Source organism: Anopheles merus, chromosome 3R (genome assembly GCF_017562075.2).
Source record: "Anopheles merus strain MAF chromosome 3R, AmerM5.1, whole genome shotgun sequence".
Lineage (NCBI taxonomy): Eukaryota > Metazoa > Arthropoda > Insecta > Diptera > Culicidae > Anopheles > Anopheles merus.
The window spans coordinates 16,127,629-16,149,674 of NC_054084.1; the positions used below are offsets into that span (position 1 = coordinate 16,127,629).

The 22,046-nt window shown below is 43.5% G+C and overlaps 1 protein-coding gene across 3 annotated transcripts in view; it reads left to right on the top strand.

Moving 5' to 3' along the window:
* Nucleotides 1-22,046, top strand: part of LOC121597976 (cytohesin-1) — a 62,424-nt gene that overhangs the window by 9,556 nt on the left and 30,822 nt on the right. The window contains exon 1 of one of the 3 annotated variants that reach the window (XM_041924356.1): nucleotides 3,373-3,716. The exons of 1 other annotated variant lie outside the window; for it this stretch is intronic. The gene's annotated coding sequence lies outside the window, so the exon portion shown is untranslated. Of the gene's footprint in view, nucleotides 1-3,372; nucleotides 3,717-22,046 lie in introns of those variants that run through there. One more of the 3 variants, XM_041924357.1, reaches the window with a different exon arrangement.

Here is a 22,046-nt window from a genome sequence, read left to right on the forward strand (position 1 = left end):
ATTATTGTTATTCGCCGCATGCAAAATGTTGTTCCATATCGATCTGACATTTCATTTCCATCATAATAATTTTTAATTTCTTCAGCATGATTTTCAACACGACTCTAGCTGGATTGAGTTTGACAGTTCTTTGTTATGTGTTGAAAGTGAAATTTCATTTTGAAACAAATAAACCATTTGACAGCTGTTGAAAAACATCTTGGAGGCGGTGCATAATTATGTTTACATTCGTAGCTGCCTTGGAATACCCTGGAAGTCACTGAAAGTCAAGCTCACACTTCACTAGTGGGTACGGGTAGGCCTTGATCGACAACGGTTGTCGTTTGTGCCAAAGAGGTGAAGAGAGAAGAAGAGTTTTTTTTCGTTTTCATATTCGTAAAAACCTTTTGCAACTTTGTCAATAGGTACGTTTACACACAAATGAGATGTGTGAACAGGGCTTGCGATAATTTTTAGTGAAATATTTCATAAAACTTTAAAATTCAATTATTTTTTTTTCTTTTTTATATGGGCTCGAAATACGTATCGCCACTAAAGCATCCGACACCTAACACACTGGGGTGGTCGAAAATGACTAAACAAAGTTTAGTGGACTCTCAATGTATTTTTATATAAGTATTATCTAAAACTTATAACTTTACATTATTGCAAAATATTTTGTTTAATTGATTCAACTCTCGAAAGCTTTATTAAATTCAAATATAAACTCATTTTCAGTAAGTTTGACACCCCTGGTTGTATATAGATAGTATCATAGTGCCCGCATACATACGAACCCCTCTCAGCATGTCGGTTAGTTTATCGATATGAAAACAAAAACGTCTTCCGGTGTGTCCCCACCCCTCCCCCAGCAGAGCCCATTCGATATGTGTACCGTCCCCGGTTTATTGTATCCCAGAAGAAGAAGGTGCGTGCGACAGATAACATCGCCGGAAACGTCATCAAAAATCCGCGCTTATAGCTCGTAAAGATTGCCACCTATCCGGGTTTTTAAAACCTTCCCAATCGATGACGAAATCCGTGCGAGTGTGTGTGTGTGTTGGTGCTGTGCTGCGTTTGTCCTCAAATGACGTTCCTTCCGAAGGGTCGTTAAGATGGTACAATAAATTCCGCACCACGCAGGTTGACACAAACGCACCACCGTGTGGCGAGCTTTCGGTGTGAGCTCTCAAGCAAATCACACTAGCTTTATATTGGGCTTGTGTTGTGTTTTTCGGGGGTTGTTCGCTGCTCCGTGCACCACACACTATTGAGTTGTTTTGTGTGTCCTGGCGCCGTGTACAAATATATTAAAGGTAACCTTTTTTGCGAAGTATATAAGGCAGAGATTGTGACGCGCGTGTTGTGCTGCTCTTCGCGAACGACGGCTAACTTCTGCTAGCTTCTGCGGAGCGGCTTCATTTAAAGTCACTTCACGTCGTTCTTCCGATCATAATCATCGTCATCGGTGGTGTGGCGTTTCTAAGCAACCCGCGCGCTACGTTGTTCGTTGAACCTGTTTTGTGTACCAGGGGAATGGAATCTTCTTTTGGAGGAGGAGGAGGAGGAGGAGGAAGACGAGGGCCTGGTGGTGGCTGTAGTCGTCTAATATATCTAATGCAAATAAATGTTTTGCTGCTGCCTTTCCCGGGACTGTATGCTTCGGCGGCCGCTTATCCGGCAACACATTGATAAGTATATGGAGAATACTGATAAGCGCAATATTGCGGATGTCGTCGGAATATATACTGCGTTTTGTTTTGAATTTCGATCACACAAATGGATTGTTTTATGAGAATGATTTTAGGATATGGAACGATTTAAATATTACCTATCCTGCTCCAGATTTAGCTTGATTTTTTTGTTTGATACTTTAAGGCAATGTTAGTGCATCGCAATATTTAGAATATTTGCAATTTACTGCAAAGTATTTACGTACATCATCATTCTCGTTGAGACGTCATACGATGTCATTGATTGAAAAGATAGGAAAAAGATCATTTAAAAACGAAATTTTATACAAGTTTTGCTTTTAAATTCAAGATCCAATAACATCCTTGATTTAAAAAAAAACCCTTTCACTCACAAAAAAGTAATAACATAATTATTTTATTATTATTTTATTCACAAGAAATATCTGCCCAGCACCGCTGCAAAACGTGGCTCTTTGTTAAGACCACAGCCTCAGCTCGACCGCGGCACGTTCGCTTACACTCACACACTGCTGCTTAGAATAAGGGGTGGTTTTCCCCTACTTCTCTAATACACTTTTAAAGCTCACACACCCCGTATTTCATTGACGGCCGTTCAAACTTGAGCCACTCTCGCTTAACATTTTTCCGCTCTCTGTTTGCGCTTCGCTCTCCCGCCACTGTCTTACAGGGTTCGTTGCCGACCGATAGGGTGATTAGCATTTTACCCTTAGGATTGAAAATAAAAAAAGGCTGATGAGACCAATTGGCAATAAGTCGCTTTAAAAAAAATACGTTTGTGGGACGTTTTCCGTCAAGAGTGTAAAGCAGATTAAATTTGTTTATATATTTTTTGTTCTATTTTATGTCACGAAAAGATCAGATCAGATGTAAGTGTTCAGATCCAAGCGTTAGCATTTTTATATATTTTTGATACCATCTGCCATCTGTATCTTCTCAAATCATCTGTAAAAATTGTTTAATGAAGTTTTTACCCGTATTTACAAAAAATTTGGGTACTATAATATCAAATAGAATTTGCTTTTTTATAGAGACTATAGAAATAGACTAGCACTTCTACATTGCAATTGAATAACCTTACAAAATATTGTTAAACAACTAAATAACGTAGTATCATTAAAAGATATTGAAGGGAGATATTTTATAAATAGATATCATACAAATTGTCTATCGTATTTTATGATTTCCTCAAATATGTTGTCGTATATGCATTCTATTTTTCTGCTTGCATTACTGGCATGTTCTAAAGGTCCTCAATTTAAGTGAGAGTCCCATTAAAATTTATGTAAAACAATACGTAAATTTACTAGCTCGTGTTTATTCGTTTAATTGCTGTGGTGACTGAAATTAAATTTTTAAAAAACTTTTTTCATAAAATATAAAATTCACCCCGACAAACCCTTTCCAAAAGAGCAAAACTACGATACTTCTCCTTCAAGTGTGTGCAAGTTTCTTGGGCCCAGCTGCCTGTTTGTGTATGTGTGCGTGTATTTTTTCTTGTTCCGCGTTTGTATTGCGTCGCTTCTGGCAGCTGGGTCCAAAGATGACGACGACAGCGGCCCTGCGCTGAAGGGTGGTGGGAGTTTGTTATTCTCTTGTACTGTTGTGTCGGTTAGGGTTGTTTTTTTCTTCTTCTGTGTTTTGCTTTTCCCTACTCTACCCGCGCCCGTACGATTTGTCTCCCTCGTGTTTCGGCTCTACGGCAGTGTTCCAACGCGCTCGCTCGTGTCAGTACGATCAGAGTTTTGTAGCCGGGCGCACACGCCAGGCAAACCCAGCAGCAGCAGCAGCAGCAGCAGCACCAGCGCGCGTGTGTGTTGGACCGCGAATGTGCCGCGCTACGATTTGTGTTTCTTCCGGCTGTGCTGTTTCGGCGGGGCCCGCGTTGTTTTGATTGACAGAAACATACGGTAGTAGTAGGACGGGAGGAAGGTTTGTGCGCTAACGGCGGAGCGGGGCAGCGGTCTATTTGCATCGAGGGATGTCGAAAGTTCACAGCGAAATTTAACCATGTGCCAGATTCTCGTAAGTGTGTTGTTTTCCGTAAAGCGTAAAGCGTCCGATTTGTGTGTTGTTTGTAGTGCAGCAAGCGTACCAACCAAAAAAACGGTTATTTAAGTGAGTGTGCAGCATTAGTTTTGGATTTGGATAATTAAAATTCCTCAACCCGTCGAAAGCTTCGATCGGCTTAAAAAATAGAGAAAAAGAGCGTGCGTTTTTTTAAGCCAGTTTCGGTCTCCGGAAAACACGGCGCAAAAGTGAAGTGCATTCTTTCGCCGTCTGGATTTGCCAGCGCAAATGGAATCCACTCGACACAGAAAGCAATACTCCGGAAAGCCACTTGCGTCGCTTGCCGAGCCGGCGGCCAGAGCACTAAATGGAGCACCGCACCATGGAATGTCCTTTTTTGGAACGGAGGGAATAGAGGGCGCGATCAGTGCTAGTGGTGTGGTGTGTGGGGCTTTTGATGCTGGCGCAACTATTAGCAAAGTGGAGTGGCAAAAAAAAAGAGGGCCAAAGGGGGCAATAATGCAATCGTGTGCAATGCAAGAAGGCGGTGTGAAGCCATCTGTGTGTTTTGTGTGTGTGTGTGTTTTTGTGTTTGCCTTTAAGGTATCGCTCAAGTGTCTAATTACCCTGTGTGCGATCGAGTGTGTTGTGTGTGTGTGCTTGAAGAGAGAAGAAAGAGAGCGAAATCTTCCGTTGTCTCATCTCCGTTTCTTGATTTACGATCAGTTTTGCAGTTTATGTGTGTGCTGTGCTCTCTCTCTCTCTCTGTGTATGTGTCACTCGATTGCTGTGAAACGAACGTCTCTATTACTATTATTGCTACTATTAACGACAATTGCACGTCGCCTGGCTGTAGTTAGTAGCTGCACTTTACCACCCCTCCGTTTTGGTGGTCATTTTTTTACTATTTCCTGTTTCTCCTCCTGTGGCAATTGATCACGAGGAAAAAGTGACAGTTGTGGTGTTGTGGCGTTGCAGCAACAGCAGCCCCACAAGTGTTGTGAGATGTGACATGAGATGAGATTAGAGGAAGAAGGCAGGCAGAAACCAAACTCATACATGCGCAAAATATCGTCATTTTATGGTAGATGCAGCGGCAGTGTAACAGGAACAGCAGCAACAACAGCAACAGCACACGGGTAAAGCAATATCTGGCAGGGAATATCAAATTAAAACATTCAATTCCGGCACTGGACGTGATGGTTACTCTTCTGGAACGGAACGGAAGCCAAACAAAAAGAAAACCTCCAAACGAAAACGACAGCAACAGTCAGCAGCAGTCAGAGGAGTCATTCCAGTGTCAATTGCGTTCCCCAAAATTGACCATTAATTCCTTCCTTCTGCCTTCTTGAACTTTGTCTTGAAGTCTCCAAAGATCTTTTTTTCTGTCTTTAGCCTTTCGATTAATTAATCAACGACACACACACACACATACACGAACTGGTGCGACACAAAACTTTGCCGCGTGTCGGAGGCAGCAAATTAACGCGCAAAGTTTGCGTTTTATTCGCTTAGCGTAACACACAAAAAAAAGCTTCTTTCCCTACTGCAGCAACAAACGGTTTGCTTCATCGACCTGTTGCGAATAATTCCTTTGTACACCACCCTGCCTGCAAACGTAACGTGTTTGGGAAGAGTTGTTGGGCCCGAAATGTGTTTGTGTGTACCGCTATTTGCTGCACCACACGCATGAGTCACATGATCAACGCGCCACAGGCCCCACGACGCCGATTATCTTTTAGGCTGAGCGTATCTTAAATTAAAAAACGGAAAAGAAGAAAAAAACAACAACAACTACAACACGGCCTTGCAATGATAAAGCCTTCGTCGCAACCGTCATCTCTCGATTGGAGGGTATTTTTTGTGCTGTTTCCCTCCCCAAGTCAAGTGGGAGTTTCTGAGAAATTCAGCAAAATGTGCTGGCATTTTGTGCTGGGCGGTCGAATTATGACCACTTAGCAGGTTTGGCATTTCGTACGCAACGAAGCGCGAAGTATGAAGCTAAGGCAATGCGTAATGCGGAAGATGGAAGATTTCTCGAGAATTGTGCTGTCGCTTAAAGTGGAGGAAACGACAATAGTTATTCTTTAAGGCTGTGAATGGTCGTATTTCAGCATCAATCGAAAGTCGAAAAGTGTAATGGGGGAAACAAACCTCTTAAAGCAGAAGGTGGAGTGACCTCTTCGTGCATTTTATTTATCCATATCTAAGTCCGTTGAATGATTATGAATTGAAATACATTTTATTAGCTAGAAATGGGATAGTATTTAAAGGCACTTTGGCGATTCTTATTGGGTGTTTAGTGTCGTGGAATAAGAGTTCCGGAATGGTGCCGTTCAGAGCGTGTAGGTATTGTGTACAACGGGTTGTGGGTTAGAATCTTGTCTAGACCACAATTGAAGATTTTTCTAATTTAGTTTACTTGGAAGGAATTTACTTTACGAGGATTTTAGTAATTATGTGTTCTGGCCACATAAATAGTTTCATAAAGAATAGCATGAATTAAATACTATAGTTATATATTTTCTTTAAAAAGGAATATATACTTTTTATGGAGAAAATATTACTTTGATTGAAACATTCAATCTATTCTCTTAAAATGTTCGTCTTATCTTCTTGGTGAAAGTCGCTCGACATACGAAAGCCAAAACAGATGCACCCAAGCGTTCCAGTAAACCTTTATAATTTTGAAACAACAGCCACAACGACTCAACTGCCCGCTCACACCCGCATATGGTACGGTAGCCGGCCGGCTCTACCCCGGTCCCTAATGGTTCCAGCTAAAATATGTCTCCCATGTGTTACTGGACGAAGGTGATACTTCGTGAATGTTTGGCTTTCCGAAACAACGACCGGAATTTGTGACCGCTTTACACCGCCTGTCGCACCGAATGTGCATTGGTGCGATGCAGAATTTGTGCAATCAAGTAGAATGGGCCACCGCGGTTCGTTCTTCGTTCTTACTGTTTCACTGAGCGGCCGTTTTTTATCCCGGGCCATTCCAAAAGGGGTCACTTTTAATTCTCGATTCCCATTTGCACAAAATAACAACTTACTTCCCTTCGTCGTCGTCGTCGTTCGTGGCAAATGCAGTAAACAAACGCGCGCAACTGCAACAGTAAGTGAGGGCAAAAAAGGAATGTCACAACACACGAGTTTCGCCTGCCCGGGTGACTCATTGTATATTGCAATGGCGCAAATGTGCAACTACTGTGCAGTCCATACTTCGCAACAAAAAAAGCTCAATTGTGCGTGCAATTCCCTTGCGTGTGGTGTGCTATGGCGTTGTTTCCATCACATCGAAGGGTTTGATAACTTGGCGAGTTGTTGGTACAGAACATTCCAGAATTTGGGGATGTTTGTGTACTAAATGTGGCTTTTATTTGGACAAGTGTGGGGACACTCTGTACATCTCTGTAGCTTAGAGAATCCATTTCTAGATTTTCAATTCAAATTTCCGTTCAATTCAGCTCGTCTCCAATGTTAAACCATCATCGTGGATAGACCCTTGAAGATTTGTATTTTTTTCTTCGATTAGCTTCTATTTCCATTATGGCAAGAATGTTGAACACACATCAAACACTGAGAGCGCTACAAAAGGACCTCCTGCAGCTCGCAAACTGTAGCAGCTGTAGGAGCTTTTCCAAAGAACTTAGTAGCAATCTATCATACGGCGCAATTTGTCTTGGAATCGAATATCCCAAATCCTTGAGATGGCTATGACATGAGCAAAGGCGGAAAACGTTTCCAAAAATTCAATCATTCTTTATTCCATTTCTTTTTCGTTCAAGAAACCCCTTAAACTCGATCTATCCTTTCGGATGGATTTAGCATCCATTGGTTAACCATCGTGTCTTCTGGTGTGATGCTCGATAAGAGCAAAAGACCCCCACACGGTTATTCATGCCATGTAACCCTTCCGTTAGCAAAATGGCAGCAACTTGCTGTGAATCATCTGGTGGTTCGCTTTGTTTATTTACACTTGCCGAGCATAGATTAGGACAACGGCCGAGCGTGCGTGTTCTTCAAACTGTGTGTGAGTGTGTTGCATGAATGTACATTTCACAGTTGTGCGAGCCCGAGAACAACCCAAACACGCATGAACGCATGGGCTTGAAGAACATAAAACCATATCGCTTTTGCAAGCAGCAACTACGGAGTGTATACTGCTCCGTTTCTTTGTTTCTCGATAAGTAAGCCATTAGGAAACAACGGACCCGCGTCTTTTTTTTTCGCAAACGAACCCCCACAATATGGTGGTGGTGGGTGGGCAATAAGTCGTAGCAACTTGTTTGCTTGAAGGCTTTTATTTCATCGTAAACTAACGCCGCTCGGGGCCCCTTTGTCTTCTGTTTGTGTACGTATAACGTTCGTCTTTTTCGGTGAATGATTACGCGCATCGCACATTTTTCACACGTCCTGCCGGTTTGGTTTGAACTTTCTCTTTGTTCTTCTCGCGTACTTTCGCGCTGCTGATAGTTTCTTCAAAAAGGTCGCAGCGCGCGCTTCCATCGAAGCGTTGACGGCGGCAGAAGATTTACGATCGAGAAAAACGGGCGCTTGATTTGCTCGTGCTGTGCAAGGCGAGTTCTCTGAAAGTGATAAGAAAGTGAGATGAATTAAAAAAAAAAAGGTTTGTTAGTCAGAACTTCCTGTGGTGTTATGCTGCTGCTGCTGCTGCTGCTGACCATTTCCGTCCTCTGATCTTATCTCTGGACGAAGCGCACGCGTGGTGTGGTGCCAGTGTGTTTTGCAATGCTTTATGAGTTCTTCCTCTGGCATTTGGAGTTGATTCGTTGCAGAAAAACAAAATCACTCGCACATTACTTTTCTATGTCCTTCGCTTTTCCTAGCGGGGGAGAAAAAAAGGGGACTGAATGGGTGGATTTAATCTCAAAAATAGAAGTAGCAGTACTAGTGCTAGTTGCTCCCATGCATGTGCCTTCATGTGTGAATAGTTGCCTTCACATGATTCTACATCGCACACGACGTGTCAGTTTTATAATGCTTTGCTAGGTGTTCATTATGATAATGAGCAGCAGTGGCTGGCTGAATGTCCGTCCTCCTCCCCCCGTCGTTTGTAGGTGACATATTTTTAATGACTTGGCTGTCGTTGGAGAGTGCATAATGCAAGTAAGCAACAGCAGCACGAAGAAGAAAAAAAAAACTATCATCACACAAAAACTGCAATCTCACTCTCACTTTGCAATATTGGAACGACAACAGGAAAAAAGAACTTCATTTGCGGTGGCTTTGCTGCTTGCTGCCAATCTCTTATTGTATGCAGGGCATAATAATTTGCCGTCCTTTCTTGGGCCGCCGTCTCTTATCGCAATGTGTTACTCGCTGGTGGTGGTTATTATTATTATCGAAAAAGGAATGCAAGCGAGGAAAGGAACAAAAACACATCCCCTTACAACTGGGCTTGTGGTTGACGATAATGGTGTGGCGTACCGCGCGCGCACACACATCATATGCGCCAACAGATTAGATAAGTCGAACTGTGTTAGCCTGAACTGAAAGACGGCCTCACTTGGGTCTAGCATGAGCATGGTGGTAAGAGATGGTTCGTCCCCATACAATCTATTGTTCGTCCTACAACGTGCCATTCCAAATGACCTTCGAAATAAAGAAATCTCAGCCTTTTCTCCCTAGCACGGTAGCAGCTAAAGGGTGCTCCTGCTGCCGACAGGGGAAAAAAGAGTGACACAAGATTGACACGATTAGATAAAATGTTGAACCAGCACGCGAGAGGAGGTGTCGCTGATCGTTCGGTAGCAGATATCGTTACGCGTTACATAATTTGTTTGATGACTTTTTTTTTCCTGTCTGTTCAACATGCAAAGTAATTCCGCCCGATGATGAAGTCATTGAGGATATAGAAAATCGATGCAAAAGTCTCAATTGCGGCGAAAGTGTCTAGTGGTGGTGGCAAAACATATAAATGAAGCGCTTTCTCAATCTCTGATTGACACGAAGAAGGAAAGCTTCTTCGCAAAGGGTTTTGACACGTCCCATTCATCCACAGCACATCCAACCTCGGGTGGAATGCCTTAGTGGAAGCACTTTCAGCCAGGATATCTTCCAAGGGAGGAAAATTAATATGACACACGATGCCTGCCGCCTGCACACTGTTGCTGCGCATTTGCATTCCGTTTGGCTTTTTGCTAACGCCGCAAAGACACGTTCACTCACAGTCGAGTATCGCCTCACCGCAAACGCTACGAACCGTGCATACTGGATGTGCATTTTGGTTGCACCGGATGCAAGTAATGCTTCTGCTAAAGCTGACACTGTCCCTCCTCTGTGGGTGGAAAGTGGGAGAGCTGGGAGATGGTGGAAGAAATTTCAACCGAAGATAACGAAACCGAAAACGGCTATTAGGTGTAGTGTGTGTGTGTGTGTTCCATGTTGCTACCTGGCTTCGATGTGGGTACGGTTCAATGAACTTTGCTGTAGGACCTGCTGAACCTGCTAGACCGAAAACATGTACAAAAAAAAACGGGAACGATTAATACCGTAAATTGATAGCTACTAGGTAGGACTTGGCTTGGTGTGTCAGTTTGTTGGTGTGAAGAAGTGATGACCCTGCAAGTGGCGGCTGCTTCTTCCGTCCTACGGCAGGTGGTTGATTGTCCGCTTTATGCTGCGCAAGTACTTTCAAGCAACAGTGTGGAGTTGTCGTGCAATCGATTAAGTTAGCGTTATATATGATTAAAAGGTACTTGAAAGGCATATGGTCGATAGGCAGGAGTATCGATCGCCTTTAGATGGTGTATTGTTTGAACCATCGGAGAGTCTGTAAAGGCGTATGAGAATGAGAGGGATATTGACGAGTAATGGAGAGAAAAAAAATCGACTCAAATTACTAATTTAAATTACGTTCAAAAACAAGTCAAGATTGTTCGTCTGTTATTTAAAAAAAATATTAAGTAGTTTTGGATATAATTATTAAAAAATAATGTGAAATATTAAGCTTATTAAACCAGATGACAGTAAATTCACCTTCTCTAAGAATACAATTTCATGCCAAATCTTTAAACGATCGTCAGCGAGAATTTATCCGGAAATGGTAATACAGATTATTAAAAGAGCAAATTAAACTTACTCCTTAGAAAATGCAATTACCTGTTTGTGTGTTAATGTACTGAACATCATATGTATGTCCTTCTGTGCCTTGTTTAACTGATGGCTGGCGATGTCTACAACGCTCAACTACGGCCAAAGTCTGTTGTATGTTAAGAACTCCAAATTTGTCTGAATCTTTATTTAAGGTTTCCGGTAGCAATTCTTTGAATTCAATTGAATTCTTTTTGAAAGATACCTGTATTAGTAACCAATCTAACTCTATTTACTGATTGATTATGATATTTATAATCTATTCTAACTTCTTTCTATACCCCAGTTGGTGCATTCAATGCTACCAAGAGGTGAAGATGAGAATCTTGTTTATTTGAAGGGGACCAATACAGAGTGAATTTTTAGGCTCAGATTGGTTACGTTCAAAACTTTCTTGGACCTTAACTCAATCGTCCACGTTGCATGAACTTCTACACATCCCCTTGCTTAAGGAAAGCATTTTAAAATCTTTTCTTTTATTACTAAATCCTTTCCTTACGGAAAAAAACCCTTGCTGGCAATTTTATTCCACGGTACATGAATTTACATGAGTAAGAACCGCTTAATTTTTTGTATTCCCCTCTTTTCTTGAATACATTAAAATAATTACAAACTTCTCCAGGATCCTGTGGAATTGGAATGAGCCTCTGAGCGCCGTGTCCTCGCTCGGCGGAAGTGGCAACGTTGCTCCTTCTGCTGCATCGCTCGTAAATAGCACCACCGCGCCAAACCCCTTTTGGGTTTTTGGTCGTTTGATTCGATTTAACTTAACTAACTGTACTTTACTTCTCTCTTCCTTCTTGCGACTTCCTCTACCCCTCGGGTCGGCCGAAGAAGTACTGTCGTGGAATGCTTAACGTGGTTTAGCGCTCTATGCTAACTACGTGGCGCAGTCACTGCCGGTGTAGCGCAGTAACTGCCGCTTCAATTGCTTCAAATCCCGCTCTAGTCCTGCTTAACAAAAAAAAAAAAAAGCGAAAAAGTGTCGAAGCGAAGAAGCTAAACTGGATTTTAAAAATATGCTAAAAAGGAGAAAGGTTCCCGAACGGTCCCGAAAATGGACAAAGAGTAAAAGAGCCCTGACAAGGATTCTTGGCACGCGCGTAGAGCGCACCTAGTTCCTCAGTTGCGTAGAATGGGAATTGTTCTGTTCCGAGAAGGTCACTCGCGCGCTGCACGTGGTTTTTTGTTACTGTGTGTCTATGCTTTTTCTACTGCTTTTGGAGTTACGAGTGAGAAAAAAAAACGAACCGTGGATGGTAGAATGAACATTTGAAGACATCTACGACGTATCAATGGATGATCCAGTGGCAAACAAAAACCCCGACTCAACATTGGGTGAAAAAAATAAAATACCTCTAACATCGACACCGAAGCAAGAGCACATATATGTGCGTAGCATATGTGAACAAGACAACACTCCCGCTCGTTCCCAACAGTTCTCCTGGTGCCATCTGTGTGTACCTCACAATTGTCGTTACCATTAATCGTATGCGGGTGCGGATGAGGATGTGAGACAAGAATGTCTCACTTCTTCTACCTTGTTCGCCCCGGCAGCGAACGTTTGCCGCGGAGCTATTCGCTTTTCGCATTCCCGCAAGACGTACCACACTGCACCGCGCAAGAGGAAAACTATTAAAACGAGCGTGGAAATTAGTTTGTTTAAGGCGTGCGTTCGCTTCTTGCATGTGTCGGATGGAATGTGGCTGTGTGTGCCGTGGGTAGGTAGGATTTGCTATATTGAATCCGCACCTAATGTAATGTCAGTAGCGAGGTGTGTGTACGTAAAGGTCTTCCATCTCTCGACGGGTAGATCAGCGACAGCAGTAGCATGGCGAGCTTGACATTCCTTCGAACGGCACTCGCGAGATGGTGCGCTGCGATTTCCGATGAATATTGATGTGACACTCTGGAGTGAAGCTTGTCATCCACCGTTACACCCTGCCGGCACCGGGGAGAACAGGAATTAAAGCAGAGCAAACAACACAAAACCGTCGCATCCCGAAGCACCATCCGGCGCCCTATACCTGGCCGGCCTGACTGCGTAAAGACAGCTTGACTTTGAGTATTTTGGTTGAATTCTTGGTTCATTGAACTACACATCGGTAAGGGCATATAGAGGTGTACGTTTGAGATTGAGTACCTACGACACCCGAAATGGTTTACCCCACATATTGATATGCTTGGGCTGCGGTTAATGCGACGATGCTGCCTGTTTGTGTGTGTATCTGTCGTTTGGAAGAACCGAAAGCATGTTTCTCTTTTTGGCGTTTTTGCCAGTTTCTGTAATACATTCTGCATGAACTTCCCTCTACCACCTCAGATCAATATATCTGTGTGCGTTGCTGTTCTTGCATAAATTATCATAAACAGAGACTCCTGCGGCCCGGTCTTTTCGGGTAAGGTTCTAGAAGCATGCAGAAATGCGAGAGAAGCGAGAAAGAAGAAGAAGAAAAAACCCTGAAAGAACCAATAAAATGTGTCTGCTCATCGATTTTCGTTCGCACACACATGCATAGCAGAGCACACATTGCTCTCCGTGTGTTGCCGATGCCGACAAGCACATCGCAGTCACCGATGGAAAGGACTTTATCGAAGGGATTGCCTTTTTGCTGGTGTGCCGGTAAGTTTATGTGTCCCAGTTCCGGTCCAGTTACACCGCGTTGACTCGGATAGCATCTTTCCCGCCCGTTCGTGGCTAAAGCCAATCGGGAGTGGGCACCATCTGGCAACCAGAAGCTTTCAGTGTAATGGGCTGGGATACACCCCTCCATCACACATTGGAACAGCATGGCTCGGACTCGGCCCTGGGCTGGGTGTCGTTGAGTGACGCACTGTCGCGTTTAGCGGGTCAGCACAGTTTGAAGAGCCAGCAGTTGTGTCGTTTATCAGTTTTTTTTATTCGTAGTTGTGTTTGTAAAAAAATAAATAAATAAACAAAAGAAATATGCAGCTGCAACGGAAACGTGATCGCGGGTGCAGGGCACGCTGAGAGAGGTGCAGCGGGAAGAACACAGTGGTGACGTAAAGCGCGTGCTAAATTTGCACCGCGCAAACACCTCTAAACGGGACGGGGACGAGGTTTGGGTGTGCGAGCGAGAGTGACAGGCTCTGGCAATAATAATTGATTGCTTCTGCCAAACGAAATGCGCGCGGTTCTACACAGTGCACGTCAATTGCAACTTCTCGTTTGCTGCTTTTTGCATATATACCATGTGCAATGGACGTGTTTGTGGCAAGAATCTGTCATTTATCGGGTGTTAAAATCAGTTCTAACTGTCCCCCTCTCTGTGGGCACTGTAAGAGAGCTTTGGAATGAAGGTGGACATGAAAAATGTTGCTGAGACGGGATTTTGTTTTGTTTCATGTATTCTAAACGTCGTATTTTGAATTAAATTTGTCTTTACACACCTCAAAAATCTTTTTTATAGCTTTATAAACTTATTTGAAAAGACCGTCCTATATCAGACTTGAACCCATGACCTGCGTTGTATAAGATCGAACGTGATCGCCATCGGCTATTAGAGCGTCAACTCGCTTGTCGCTTAGTTTGGAATCAGTATAATACCTCGTCGAACTCTTGTTATAGATGGTTAAACAAATAAGTTTGTAAAGTATATTTTGAATGATTTTTTCCTGTAAATCGACATATTTAACAACGTCAGAGCCCCTCACCTGAAGTGGCTATAAATTTGGTTCTCGTTTCATAATGTTTTCCCGAACCTCCTTCGTGCCATTCTTCATTTACAGTCCCAAACACCTATGCTTATCGGTAATATTCCTGTGTCTCCCCACAAAACCGCTCCATCCTTTGCCTTTTACCGACATTGTTTTCCCCCATTCATTCTTATTCCATCTTGCTAATTAATCAAATGAAAAGGTATTGTTGCCATAAAACACAGAACTCTGGAATAAAGTTGTACCTTTAGCGATGCTATCAATGGAGAAAAAGCGGGGTCCCGAACCAAAGTTCAGCTTCATTACTGAACCAGTGGGTCGCCGTTTTGTATCCGTAGATTATCGGATCGGACCACTCGGCGAACTTTACTAAAACACTATCCAGCGGGTAGTAGTGCACGATAACACCAATCGATAACGAAATATGCGTTTCCGGGCGAGCGATTCAGGTTAATCCGTTAATGCTCCCGCGGATGTAAATGTCGCGGTGCGTTTGTGTGCGTTTATATTAAAGCTTTTGGACGCGGTTTTTTTTGGAATAAGTTGATTTAAGGTGGATTTCCCTTTCAAAGGTTTGAAAGGATGAAGGAAGGTCGCTACCTCGGAGCATATTATAATTAGTGTAGTATTTTTAGGGTGAATCGAATACCTCTTCAGAATAAAGGGGATATGAATTCATTATACCAGCCGTTGGTTGCGGGCAATAACCCTTCTTGGAGAAGGTCTTGAAGAAGAACCCCTTCGCTTTAAACGGTACACAAACAAACCGCAGAGAACTGGTGTGGTTTATATTTTATTTCGGGAATAAGGATTACTTATTCCAGAAACGCTTAAACATTGGATTATGTTGTAAACAATTTTATGTATGCTTACCATCCTTCCCCGTTTTGGGTTCATCTTGCAATTGAACTCTTCCCGCCGAGAGTGATTGTAAACAATTACAATTGCCTCTTCTGTTTCTTTTGGAGATCTCTCTTCCGGTATTGAATTTTCTTGGTAAACGAACGGACAGACATGGACCCATCTGTTCTCGTCCGTAGTAGGAGTAAACCACACTGGAATTGTAAAATGTATTCCATCTCAGTCCCGTTCGCCAAACGATCGGTTGCAAATTCGTGGGGTTGCCCTGAGTGTGTGTGTCCGTGTTTGACCCAGTTTTGTTTAGGGCGGTGTGGTTCAGAATAACAAAAAAGAGAACGCTAAGAACGAGTGTGACAATCTTCCCCTGGGAACTTGCTATTGCAGAAGAAGACGTAAAACTTCAAAAACTCCCTTCTTTTATTATGGGGATGCGATTTTATCGCTTTCGATTTCGGTTTGCCACTGGCCCTTCTCCCGAAGGGACTTGGGGGTTTTCCTCCAACTTCAGTGCGTGCGCTTACCCTCCCTAACTTCCCGAGAATAGGGACGCCTGGCTTTTTGGGGGTTTTGGATGTTTTGCTCCCTCGGTATCTTGTCGCTTTCAAAGCTCCTCCGGCTGATCCAAGATGTGCGTTGATCTTGTTGTAGTTATCCTATTTGTTGGTGGCTGGTTCGACTTTTTATGAGGTCAAAGAAGTAGCAGAACGTGCCGCCTATAATATGTGAGCCCGCGAGGCAAGTTACTGCCATCCAGAGACAAACGCGAGAAAGAGGATCATTCAAGGGAACGTGTCATCCCGTTTTTTTTTTTTCTTTCGATGAGGAGCAACAAAGTTTCCAGATGCGAAGATATAAGAGCCAGGAGGACCGAAAAGAAGTGTTTCTACTGGTCCCCAATAAAACTGATTATCCCTTTTTCGCCTGCTTTCTCCAGGCGGGAAGTTTTTGGAGGAGGATACCGCCGAAGAGGCAAATCGTATTACGTTCTTTCTCGTACGCGCAAACATATTTTGCTTGGGCGCCCCCATTCCCGGTGGGATTAGAACATAACTCCCGGCTTCCCGTTATGTTCGGTCGATTAAGCAAAGTTTTGGTCCTTCCGTTTGCGCGCTGCACAGTATCTCCCCCTTCCTTTGCTATCAACATATTACATCAACTTCCCCAATTGCTAACCAGTTGGAAAACGGTTATTGGAGAGCTGCTAAAACCCCTTTTGCCACCATCATCATCTACTACGTCGTTATTTCACGTCGATGGACAGACACACACACACTGTACGAGTGGAGGTGGCAAGTGTCTACTACTACTGCCATCCACAACCTTGGCCTCGTCCTTAGCCGCTTTCTACATGACATCAAAACACAAGGAGAAGCGAAAAAAAACCCACACGCATAAATTCGTACCACTCGGCATCTCGCCCATATGGTGTGGAGGTGGTGTGGATGAATTCGTTTAGCGTTGTTTTTTTCGGTTTCGTTGAAGGAGAGATGATGATATCATCGTCGTCATCATCATCATCATCCCCTCGTTTGTCTTCCAGGGGGAGTGGGCAGAGGGTCTTGCTGCCGAGCCGACCAATATGTCTTCATCGTTTCGGAAATTGGAGAAAATATGATGAGATAATAAGCGCCTTCCGCGCTTCTGCCCGTTTTCTTGCATGCCACAGATCGCAGATGACCGCTCCCAGGGATATATACATTTCCGTTTGTGCTTTTATTAGTATTTTTTTCTTGCATAGTTCTATTCACCACCGGCTGGTCACTTGTTAAATGGAGGGGACAGCAGCATCATCAGAATATGCAAAAGCCAGAGCGTGATGATGATCATCATTCTTCTTTTAGCGAAGTGACGTCACACTTCGGTGCGTTCGTTTCTCCCTCTAATTTGTTTGGGAGGTTCTAGGTTGTCCTCAGTAAATCTGCCGGTTGGAGCGGTTGATGTCGGTCGTCGGGGGGTTTTTTTTTTGTTTCAATGCGCACAACAACAAAAAAGTTCTCCATTCAAGAGGAACTCAAGACTTAAAAATAGACACACCGGTAACACGGCAAGCAAGTAGGTGCGTTGTTTTGGTCCGTGATGCGTGAATTTTTCCGGCTTGATCATCGGTGAAAGAGGGAAGCCGGTGTGTGTGTGTGTGTGTGTGTGTGTGTGTGTGTGTGGTGGCGGTGGTGCTACTAGTAGTAATATGATTTATACAAGATGAGATCGCGTTGCGTTTTGGGTGTTTGGATTCGCCGCCAGTCAGCCATACGATATGCGCGTGTGGGTTTGAAATTTATAGATTTCCATAACCCTCACACTCGAATGGTTTCAAGACATTGGAGATGATTGTTTTTCCCCCGTGATACCATGAACGCGCTGAGCGCTGTGCGCGATCGTTGATCCATTCGATCGGTGAACGTTTGTATCGTGTGTCTCGTGCAAGAGTAGGTGCAAGATGACATAAGCGTGATGCAGATCGCTTGCAACGTCTATGCCTGATGCCAAATTGAGGATTTTATTTGTTTATTGCACACAAAATCATCAATTTGTGAATACGCCTCACGAGGAAGTTAATCTTACACTCGCAGCTGAACTTCTAGCAATGAAACGCAATCGATTAGCGTGTTTGGAGCAATAAATAAATTCATCCCCGCGGGGTCTACACACGCAAATAACAAACACAGCCCATCTAGTTGCTTATTTATTTACGCTCGCTCATTCACTAGTACTGTTGCAACCGTTTTTTTTTCGATTAGTCTCACTGACGTTTGTTTGATGTTAGTCTTGCAAAGAAGCCGCGCATAACGTTCCTTATCAGAAACAGTTGAGTTCTTTGTGCAGTACAATACACCCGCGTTGTTGCAATTGAGCGGAAATGTGCTCTAATAAATGCATTTATTGCGTCTCTTCGTGTTGTACTTTCACTGCGACAACACACACGCTCGGATCCGGAAGATTGGATCCGGTACGACAAACATCCGGAGCGAGAGAGACAAACCACTCGATCGTTTAGTGATTGATTTTCCATTCACTTGTGATCGACTGCTCACGTGTGCCCTTCCAATGACATTCTCGTGGTTTGTTGATTGAGAGGTTGGGCACAGTTTGGCGGTACTATTGCGGCCATGAATGAGCCACCGACATCACTGGCCACCGACGTTGCCGCCCATCCTGTACTACAGGAAGGATGTGAAGGTTTATGAAGCAAGAGCAGCCACCGTTTCCCTTCATCAGTGGATGAACATATTGGCGCAGCGTGGTGTCGGTTCGGTTTGTATAAACAAACACAGATAGCAAAACCCTGGACAAACGGGGCGTACATATACTCCGGCACTGCCCTTCGCTAGCTGTAGCGTATGGTTCTGCTCTTGCACTGTTTTACACAATACAAGGGAGCATTTATTTGAAGGGATGGCGATGGGTTTTCTTTCCCTCCCTCTGTTGCTTCACGTTTGTGGGTGCGAAACTACAACGCATCGGCCGGAAACGATAAACAAACCCGCGGAAGCAAGGTCCCGCGCAAGTAAGAAGCGCGCTGGTACGGTTTTACTATCGGCGCCATATGTTGCAATTGACGGGAGTTTCCTTCTAAACTTGTTGCATCAATCTTTGTTTGTATTATAAGTTAAACTCTTTTTTGTCATTCTGTGACGAAATGGAATATTCATTATGAACATGTATTTATAATTCCTTTTTTTTATTTTTCCTTCATATCTTTTACAAGGTTTTCCAGGAGTTCTAATAGCTGTGGGTCATATTATTGACTCTTTCTTATGGGAAGTGAACTTCATAAGTTGGAAATTGGACTCTATGGCTCCCGTTTGGACTGGCTCCTTTGAAATTCCTATTAGATTTTTCCAACAAGGGCGCTATAGAGTCCAATTTCCAACATATAAAGTTCATTTCCCGATAGAAAGAGTCAAGGAATTGCCCCACAACTATCAGAACCTCTGGAAAACCCTGTAAATTATGTATATATTAATTGTACTTGTGAAGTAAAAAATAACAAAACATAATTGTGCAGTCATTTTTTACCGTTCCAAATCATCAAAACACAAACGATCAATTATGTATATTCTACCACATTCCTCTCTGCCATCTTATCGTGCCCGGGATAAGATGTCGCCCGCTGATGATTAAGTCGGAAACCTAATTTAGGCGGTGCCATCAGCACCGAAATTCCCACCATTGCGTCCGCCAGACAAAGCAATTGCTCGGGGAAATCCTTTACGATATTCTTCATACCGTTTAGCCAATTGTTCTTTGTGATGTTGAAATCATCCCGGTTTTTTTTGCAACCACAAATCCAAAGACTTGCGAACTTGGTTGAACATTCGAGCACAAAAATCACAAAAGAAGCGCGAAAGAGTGCCGAAAAAATAACGTTTTAAATATTGCCCGTCGCCCTGCAGTAGTAGTAGTGTAAGGGTCAGTTACAGGAAACGGACGCAAAAAAGTCACGACGGGTTGGTTTTGGCACTCACAAGAATTCAAATTAGATTCAAGCAATTAATGTGTAATGTATAACCCTCTTCCCCACTATCGTCTGGGTTGCTTTTCTCTGGGATTTCCCTCTTTCCTTTTTTTTTGTTTTCTTGCTTGCCAAGAGTGATATAAATTTCGCTCTCACCCACCACCCAGGCTGCCCAGATAACCAGCGCACACCATGGCTTCCCGGTTGGCAACAGCAGCGGCGGCGGCAACCGGTGCCGAGTTTCTTTATTTAAAATTTCACCATTTGGTGTGCAAAAAAGAAAGGAAAACAGAAACATGTAAGCTGATCTTTCTTCGATCAGCTCTGTGTCTCTCGTGTGCGCCACCGTTCGACGAGAGGACCCGACGTTGAGGAAGGAAGGGTAAAAAGGTGTCAAAATGGGTGGTGGGTTGAAAAAGATCATTTAGTAGGTTGAGAAAATTCGCATCTAGCGACGGCGTGTGTGTACATGGGAGCTTCCGATTGTCGTCGTTACTAGGTTGAAGCGTTAAAAAAAAGAACTGCGCTATCGCCGTCATAAATAGAACGAGAATGGCTCAAATTATTAGCACCGTCATAAGCATGAAGAGCGCCATCTAGGAAGGAACAACCGGGGATTTTCAATGTCATTCTAAAGCGGGAAGGCGTGATGATAAACTATGCTGAAGCCGGTTCGAGAAAAAAAACCCTCATAATTGGATATCTAGACAGCGAAAGAAATGTTGAACAAAAAAACACCTCCTCCGTGTGTCATGTCTTGGTGTCTTCGCATCGTCATCCGGCGAAGAAATATGGAGACAACAGGGCAAAACAACCACACAACAAAACGGCACACTAATGACAACTCGTTCCCAGACGTGCGCGCCCGGGGGGATTGATGGGTGTATTTTTGTGGTCCTATTTTTAGGACCTTGACAGAGAGCAGCAGCTAATGCGCCACCAGCCCGTTAAAGCCCTAAACCCATGCACTCTGTCCCCCTTCAATCACCTATCGTTTGCTTCTTTGAAGGGTATACCGTCATCATGGGGCGTGCAGACACGATGATCTTGGCATCTGATGATCCGCAGAAAAAGAAATAGTTTTACAAGGCTCGATCGCGCACGCTAGGGCAAGGCCATCACTAGCAAGTCTGAGTGGTGTTCCATTTCGCTCATCTTCTTTGTTAATAATGCAGGTGATTTTGCTTCGTACGTGGGGCCACTGTACGTGTGGATTGAGTGGGGTCAATCTGCACCCTCTGGATAACTGGTGGCGCTAGAATGACGAGGCAAAGCGAATGTACTTTAAAGCGCTGTAATGTGTTTCACAGAAGTGGTGAGGTGAGATGACTCATCGCAATTCGAGTGATAGCAATCTTGTGCGCCTACTGCCTGCTGCTGCTGTTATTATGCTCCAACTGGATAGGGGACGATGGCAACAAATAACTCACGTAGTAATGATATGGGCTTGCTCGACGGAGGGAGAACTGATCGTCTGCGTCATCAATGTTCACACCACAGCGGTTGCAACATTGACGTGTCGCCGTTTGTCGCTGGCGCTAATTCACACCCCAAGACAGACAGACAGGCATACACTTGTGATCGGTCTAAATAATGCTAAGCAAATGTTTGGCGACGGTTATGAAAGCGACAAACGCAGGGATCGGTTGATTGTGGAGAATGGAACCAAAATTTCTCATGCGTATCTTATTTCAACTTTAAACTGGTTGAGGTTTTTTTGGGGGGAGTTGAATAGAAGATCGTGTTCATCTGGAAGTATCTTGTGAGTGATCTTGATCGTTTTTAATTGATTTCACATGATATTGTTTGCGTTTGTCATTGTCGCATTAGAAGTTTTGCCCTGGAAATGATTATCGTTTTTTTGGAGGAGGGCACTTTGTGAAGGTTTAATGTCGAAAATTGGTTATTTTAGCTGTTAACGCATTAGCGCTCAATTAAATGATCTCTAAATATTTTTTGTTAGATGTTCCGTGAGAGTCTGTAGAGCAGGGTGTACGCAGTGGAGGGCTACGGCGCTGTAAACGTATGTTTCAAAAGTATTGAGGTTTCATTTCGTATTAGTTAAGCTTATCAGCTGCAATCGACGATGACAGAGCAGCTGTGTATGATTTATACAATCGTTTTAAAGCGTTATCATCGTCGCATACCTTACGTCTAACAACGTCATCGTTACCTGCGATGATTGTGTAGCTCAAACATATATTTTTAAGATGTTGCTATGCACTAAGCGT